Below are 8,403 nucleotides of genomic sequence, written 5' to 3'. Positions count from 1 at the left end.
CGAATGGCATATGATACTTATGAAAGAATAGTGTTTGGCAGAGCCGGTGAAGTAAAATTTGTCAGTGTATAGAGTTCCTGATGGTAGATTGAAGAGAAAAAGACGAAGAATTATTTTTCTCGTATCTTTTTCCATCGTTACTCTTTTAATTTCCACATGGCAAAAGTGACTGCTCTGTGATGTTATTTTTTTTTATATAATTATTCAAGCTTATTAAACAACTACAAATATAGAAACAAATAATTATATAGCTGACCCCGTATTTAAATTATCGGCAATATCTCTCGAAAAAATTCTGAGATACGCTGATGCTAGTAGCGATTGGAGTCTTTTCAAGAGACCCTAGACACGTTCAATATTTGAATATTACACAATATCAGCGATCCTCTCGAGGCTGTATTGAATTTGTGCGTTCTGAATTGTCTAGAGAAATATTGACAACAGTACAATATCTAGGGGACGCTCTAAACAGAAACAATCGCGCAGGCTACCGTCCCGATAATGCGGTATTCTTACGTTCACAGACTCTTTCGTACAAACCTCGTTTACACATTAATAAAACTTTTGAACGAAGTGACAGGCGCGGCCGAGAAAATGCGAACGATGCAGATGGAGAATTGTTATCGTATTATGATTATGCATAGATTCGCGCGGCTGAAATGTTGATACCCGGCTGATAACAATGACGTTCGCGTGGAAACATCTCTAAATATAAAGCAGACGTTTTTTTTTTTTCAAGTAATGGCAGAGTATCCCCCACGCGCGAAAGGAAAGAGAGAAGAAAAACAACGTCGAATGTGTTTTCGCGATCCCGCCTCGTTCTTGTTCGCGCGATCTAATTTCGAAATTCAAAATATTTGAGATCGGAGATCTCTCGCCTTGAAACGAGAAAGCTTACCAAATCGCGTTCATAAGCGACATGCGACATGCCGGGGCGCGCTTATCGAGTTCATACGGTTGACACGTCGACGAGCGGTTACGATAACCCGCCGGCCGGATAATACTCGCCTTAATTGACGATGACGAATTCGCCGAGAATGCCGGCGAACGGGCGCTATGTAAATAAACCGATCGCGCGAATCGGTCGCGTTAAGGTCGAGCCGTAAGTTCGCGCGCTTTCAGAAGATGACTCGCAGAGACTCGCGATGACTTCGATGACAAGCGCGAGAGAGGTCGAAGAGAGAGAGAGAGAAAGAGAGAGCGTAGCATTAAAAAATTCATCGAACAGCAAAGATAACGCATGCAGCGATCGATTGAGAATTAATTAATATCGCGAGCGAACGACGATGATCGATCGCGCATCGTCGCCGATTAAAGCGCGACGCTATTTATAACGATTGACTGTCTGGCCTTAATTATTCATTGTTTTGGAACGACATTGAGCTAGAGGGGGGGAAATGTTCATCCATGGAAATTGCTCCGAGGTGAGCACTAATGATGCGATTTGATGAGAATCACTGTGACGTTTCAGTCTTGTGCGTGTTTCACGAATTTCTAAATAAAATAAGCGGAATCTCGCTGTAAAATGTTTAAAGAAATGCATTAAAGAATGCATTAAAAGAAGAAAACTGGTTTCAATTACCATAATTTAACTATAATTTATAGTCATTTTTTTATGCCAACCATATATTCATAGTTCTAATTATGCGAATAGTTATTAAATATTACTACGTAAATAGCAAACAAATATGTAAAAACAATTATATTTGCTATAATGGTGATTGCATTCTATAAAATATTTATTTTACTTTCCTTGATATTTTACTACATTAATATTTGAAATTACTATAGTAAAATTTTGTCATAGTTATTTATTTATAGTTATTTATTAATATTATAGCGCAAGTAATAACTATAAAAATGGAGCTTCTAATTATATTACCATGCAATTATAGCTTCAAACATTTTTCTGTCAATGTTCTATGTAAAAGGAATTGGCCTTTCATTACAGATTCACACGTAAGATAGAAAGCACGTGGCTCTAAAAATATTTAATATCTATCGTAAAAGTAAAAAAAAATTGCGAATACTTTTTGTGGAATGTCGGACAATAATCCACGTGCAAATATAAAGGAAAAAAAAAAATTGCAAAAAAAAGGGCTCGTCCGGGATTTGAACCCGGGACCTCTCGCACCCTAAGCGAGAATCATACCCCTAGACCAACGAGCCAGTTGATGCGAGGTCATTCTTTTAGAGAGTATATTAATATATACCTTGTGCTCCATTCGAACTCTGTTATTCGAAACATTACGATCTTCATGAATGTGCTATTCATTAAGCCACGCTGATCGTATTATTACACCGACTGAATATTTTTTTTCTGCGTCAAAGAGAAAGAGGCGTCGATACCGCACCTGTTACTTATCTCAGCCTTCGTATAACGATTATCTTCCGCTTCGATCGGCATGCAAAATGCACGCCGACCTCTTATCCCCCGCTTTAATTACGTAATGAGATAAAATCAGTAGATACGATCGGTAGATGCCGATGAAATTTTGCATCGCGAATCGGAAGGATGACTAAGAAATATGATTCCCGGCGGTGATTCCCGTTTCGCGAATCTGATTGCATTAACATTAGTTTCGCATGCTTCTCGGAGACTCATTTCGAAGGTTTCTTTCGTCATTTGTTTTTGTTCTCCTAATCTGGAATTCTAATCTCAAAAACGTTCGTTTGATTTACTTATTTATGATAACACGGTGACCGGCCAGGTTTGCGACGCAATTATTATGTACCATTTCCGAGGAAACGTTCGCGTAATCGTGAAGTTAAAACGCTTGCGAAAAATTACGCAATACAATAAAGCATCGTGTGAGAGTCGCGAAACTGATGTAATTCCTCCAAGTTATATTTTTCCACGCCCGCTACTCATACAGCACGAAATTTTTCAGACGATCCTCCGAGAAATATTTCAACTGTAAAATGAAACGTTTCATAAAAGTTGCGAAATATGTCTGCATTATTTTCTGAGGCAGCTCTGGAATAATAAAATGTACGCGATTCTCGCACTTGAAGTCTTATAGAAGAATTGCTGAAAGAGAGTATTGAACACATTTACAACTCTTTGAAATATTATTAAAAAGTTATTAAAGAAGTACGTTTTTAAAATATTACTAACTGCAATAATCCTCTGAGTATAATAAATTTAAAAGTCATTTCCAAAGTACCTTAACTTTACTTCCAAAGTTTAAGGTGTATTTTAGAAATAATATTTAATAATATTTAAATTTATTATATTTAAAGGATTACAAAAACAAAAAAGTTACAATGAAAACTACACATATTGTATAAAATAAGCGCTTGTTTTTATTTTAGTATTTGCAATCTAATTAATATAGTAAGTGTAAATATAATATCTGAAATATGTTTAAGAAAACATATTATATTTATATAAAACAGCGATATTTTATTTGCGTAGCATCCTTACACTTGTATTTTACTGTATAAAATATAAAATTTGAATTTGATATTTGAATAACATTCATTAATTTTATTCTTTAAAAAAATTCAAAATAAATTTTAAAAAAACATAAGATTACAATATTTAGGCAAATGCTATTTGTTTTTTAATGCGCACTACTGCATTACTTAATTCATTAGTATGTGTTATTCCATAGTACAAAACACAAAATTATGTTTAATATCAATCTGTTGCTCTAATATTATCACAAGCGAAATAAAATAACAAGTAACGTTAAAATAACATAAAAATAAATCGGGATTGATTAAAAAGTTATTTTTGTTAATAACCATAATTAATTTATTATAAATAACTGAATAAATTATAAGTAACAAATTTAGCAGTAATCATTTTTTTAACCATTTTGACGTCACGATGATTTCTTGTTTTTCTTCTAGCTTCAATCTAGATATATTTTCAAATCTACTGCATGTGATAGATTTTAGAAACATTTTTGTTGTAACATTTTATATAACATTTTGCAGAAACCTTTTAGAATTGTTACACATAAAATGTGAAAGGTTGAAACCTTTCTGAAAAATATTCGCAACAATCGACGCTGTATAGTTAGATAGGAACACGAGCTTCTCGGAGGCTACATTGTTGGCCTCCATAAAATAACAAAGTTCTTAATAAGAAACTTGTGAAAGGAAGTTGATATCAAATTACATTATACAGAAAAACTAAGGTTGCTAATCGACTTCGATGAAATGTATACTCTGTCTGTCTTCTTAAAATAAAAAGTATAGAACATCGTCGAGAAGTTGCGAACGCCTTTTCACCGATTGTTGTGAAAAATTTTCCAGAATGGTTTCAATCTTTCACATTTTGAGTGCAACAATTCTGCAAAATGTCATATTATGAAATATTGCAACAGAAATGTTTCTAAAATCTATTACATGCAAAAGTAAATTTGAAAACGTATCCAGAAGAAAATACAGAACAATCACGTCCAAGATGATTATTAAAAGTTACTTCATAATCAATCAACGATTCACTTTTATGTCATTTTGACGTTGCTGTAACTTATTATTTTATTTATAACAAGTAATTAAAGCAACAGATTGATACAATTATATGTGTTTTAATAGAACTATAAACAATAACTAATGGACAGGTAGTATATTAATACGCGTTAGATAACAAATAGTATTTGCCTTAATACTTTACGTTTTTTTCTAATTTAGAAAAGTTTATTTTAAAGTTTTTCATAAAGTTAATAAATATTATCCAAATGTAAACTTTAAATTTTTATTTTTTATGGAGTAAGATACAAGTACACAAGAATGTTATGCAAATAAAATATCACTATTTTACAATGCATTTCTTTATTACACATGTTTCAGATATCCTATATATTTATTGTATTAATTATATTACAAATATTAAATAAAATATACAATAAAAACACAAAATACACTTTGCATATAAATTTATTGTAACTTTTAGTTTTTGTAAACTGAATATAAATTTATTAAGAGATAAATTTAAAGGCCGGTATTCATAGTCGATTTTTATTTCAAAACCGTCTTAAGTAATATCTTAAGATGCTAATACGGCCTTCTGATTGGTTAATAATATCTTAAGATGATACTTAAGACTATCTAAAATATAAGGTTCAACTATAAATATCGGCCAAGGTACTTCAGAAATGATTTTTAAATTTATTATATCAAAGGATTGCGCGATCGACAATATTTTGAAAAGTTTCAGCTGTTTCAGTAATTTTTTAATAATGTCATAAACGTTGCGAATGTAGTTGTAAATTTTTTAACCTTGTAGCAATTTTTCTATAAGATTTTAAATAAAAAAATCGCGAACATTTTGCTATTTTAAAGCTGTTTTAGAAGTGTTGCAAATATATGAAATATTAAATTTCATTTTATAATTTCAATATTTCTGAGAATACCTCTGAAAATTTGACTAATATGGATTTGTATTAAAATCGAGAAGTTTATATTAAAAGAAAAGTGGAATCGATCGATTTGAAAGATTCCAAATTGCGGCGCCACGAGGTGTCACACTTTCGCATTTCGTAATGCGAGAACTTGAAGTTCAGCAAAAGCTCGACTTCGATCCCGAGAAGCGAGCGATTTTTTTTCTCTCTCTTCTCTCTCTTTCCCTTTCTCCTTTTTTTCACGTTGGTGTGCGCAGACGTATATTTCTCTTCGCCGCGCCGAGTTTCAACGGCAGACTTCGAATTCTCATTTCCCCTTCGGTGAGTCGTTTGTTTAACGCGCGTATCCATATTTCACTTTGATTATGTTACACCTCGTTTCAGAACGACAAGCGGCAGCTTGCAGCGTTCACTTGCGCGTCCATATATTTCAATCTCACAAATAGATCTGAACCTCTCCGTCTTCTTTTCGCCGGCGTGTTGCAAGTTAATTTAACGACTCCCCCGAAAATGTGGGTCGCGTACAAAAGAAGGATCGTTTTTAAGTATCCATAAATTTTTGCCGACGTAGTAGATACATATACGTACTCGTGACAGAATGTTTTTGCGGAGAGAGTTATAGCTGCCGCGTCCTCTAAAAACACACCTGTATTTTGTACAACGCGACGGAACGATAATTACCGTCGTCAATAAATCATTAAATATTTTTACGTACAAGAAATTTTTTCAATAAATAAAATATTGCTTAAGCTAGAAAAACTGTTGGTAGATATTGATTCCTTTATAGAGCGCTATTACACAACCGCAATCAAGTTGGCGCCGTGGCTTAGTTGGTTAAAGCGCCTGTCTAGTAAACAGGAGATCGAGGGTTCGAATCCCTCCGGGGCCTTTTCACGTTGAGCGAACGTGAGTTTTTTTTTTTCTTTATTTCTTTGCATCTAATCGTACTATTCTCGAGATTGTAGGTCTGCTTTGCGTAGTTGCACTATATGTTATAATTTTCGCATTTGAAATAGGCATATAGCAGGCGTTGGAGAGAGAAAGAAAGAAAATGAAAGGCATAGGCGTATTCAGGATTTTTTTCGAAGGAGAGAAAGGGATTTATCAATTCTGCTATCACATAAACAGCAATTTTTTACGTTAATTGTTGGATATTTCAGAGCATAATGGAATGGTGTGTCCTCATTCCTGATTTTGCATGCAAGAAGTATTAAATTATTTTGTATAAAGCGTAACCTTTCTTTCTGAAGAAAGTACAGACAAAATACAATTATTAAAAACAAAATATGTAGTTTTTAAATATTGCTGTTATTATTACAACGTAGTAAATATTCATGATTATTTCTTTAAGAAAAAGAATTTTGAAAAACTCAAATAAGAGTATAAAAAGGCTACCTATATAAAAAATATTACCAAATATTATTAAAAATTGATATTGAATAAAGTTAAATAAAAAATAACAGTGGAATGATGAGTCACAGATAAAAAAGATTATTTAATAAAATTTATAAAATTAAAAAAATTATATAATATTTTTTTTCAAAAAAGATTTAACACATCTTCAATATTTTATGTAACAAAAAATTTACTCATAAATAAGGTTAATTTTTTCTAATTAAAAATGAATAAATGAATAAAAAAATTGCAGAAATAAACCTTTCAAATCGTCCTCAGCATTTTTGGACATGCCCCTGATAAAATGTATGTTATAAAGTACAATTATAAAGACCAAATCTCTCTCTCTCTCTCTCTCTCTCTCTCTCTCTCTCTCTCTCTCTGTCTGTCTCTCCCCCCTCCCCCCCCGCGTACCTTTCCACCACGCTTTTCATAACACGGCTTTGTTAGCAGTGCATTCAATATTGAGAATATTGACACAAATTTGGGATATATTAGGGCTTATATAACAGACTGTATAGTAATTATATATCGTCGTTTTATAAAGCCGATAAATTAGCTATAAATTAAATGCAAATTGTTCATATTAACTCATCGTAACAATATCAATATTGAATACAAATGAAATTTTTTTTGCCAATATTACTCTCCCTTTCTCTCTCTCTCTTCCGTAACAGAAGAGTTATTTCCACAGAATCACGCGATTTGTTGTTAATATATTGGCATTTTTAACTACGAGACTTTTTTTATTAAATATATTTATGCTATTTCAAGACCAATTGATGTGCTTGATGAAATATCCATTGTGCATTCATAAAATCTTGCCATTGTGGAACTCATTGATGGCATTCGGATTTGACTGTGAAATTCGTTCTGTCCTAGACCGTCGGGGCAATAATAGAATCTAATTTCCTGCTCAAGGTACTGTATACGTTCGCGTACACCCGGTTCTCAGTAAGCTGGCGTAAACGCCGGCCTACGGCTCGTAAGTATATTTATAACCGCTTAACGCGTAAGATCAATTGCGGCATTACGGCATTCGGGCCTAAATTAAAGCGCGGTCATTCCTTAGGTATGCGCGAAAATCGCCTCGCTTTCCAACCGAGGAGTGAGAGAAAGAGAGAGCACCGTGACGTTCCGGGTAGAGATTAGACGCTGATCGCTCGAGAAAATTTGCATTCTGACACGATTCCCGTTATTTGGCGAAACGACCATGCTCGTTCGATCGACTGTTTCGCAATCCGCCATTTAGATCCGCTCTAACTCGAGCGTTATCGAAATTTCGCTGTTACGCGAGAGAGAGAGAGAGACGAGGACACGCCTAAACGATGTTAGCGTTTCTGTTACATTGCCCTGGCAGTCCCTCGGCAAACCTTGCATTCTTTGAGTAATTGTGCGAGAGCGATGACCCCCGCGACACGAGATAACTCATGATCTTCACCGTGACTTACAAATCTGTCAACCTTAATTTGTATCCCACTCTGCTGGAAAAAATGGAGCGCATGCTGGAGAAGTCGCGTAACCCTTGCATAAATTGCTACAGCGTATTTAAATGATAATGTCGATTTTATCGAAGCGACGTGACTAATCTATTTCGACGTGGTGAGCACTGCCGTTAAATGAACTTTTATTATTGCTATTTAAGGCCCTG

General features: G+C 33.9%; 2 non-coding genes across 2 annotated transcripts; one reads left to right on the top strand and one right to left on the bottom strand.

Moving 5' to 3' along the window:
• Positions 1-2,097: 2,097 nt before the first annotated feature.
• Trnap-agg lies at positions 2,098-2,169 on the bottom strand. Its single transcript has one exon. It is a non-coding gene; the product is annotated as a tRNA-Pro (tRNA).
• Positions 2,170-6,172: 4,003 nt separating this feature from the next.
• Positions 6,173-6,246, top strand: Trnat-agu. Its single transcript has one exon. It is a non-coding gene; the product is annotated as a tRNA-Thr (tRNA).
• Positions 6,247-8,403: the final 2,157 nt, after the last annotated feature.

The sequence above is a fragment of the Solenopsis invicta genome, chromosome 5 (genome assembly GCF_016802725.1).
Source record: "Solenopsis invicta isolate M01_SB chromosome 5, UNIL_Sinv_3.0, whole genome shotgun sequence".
NCBI classification, from domain to species: Eukaryota; Metazoa; Arthropoda; class Insecta; order Hymenoptera; family Formicidae; genus Solenopsis; species Solenopsis invicta.
Note: the sequence above shows the minus strand (reverse complement) of the source record. Positions and strands in the feature narration are given on the sequence as shown.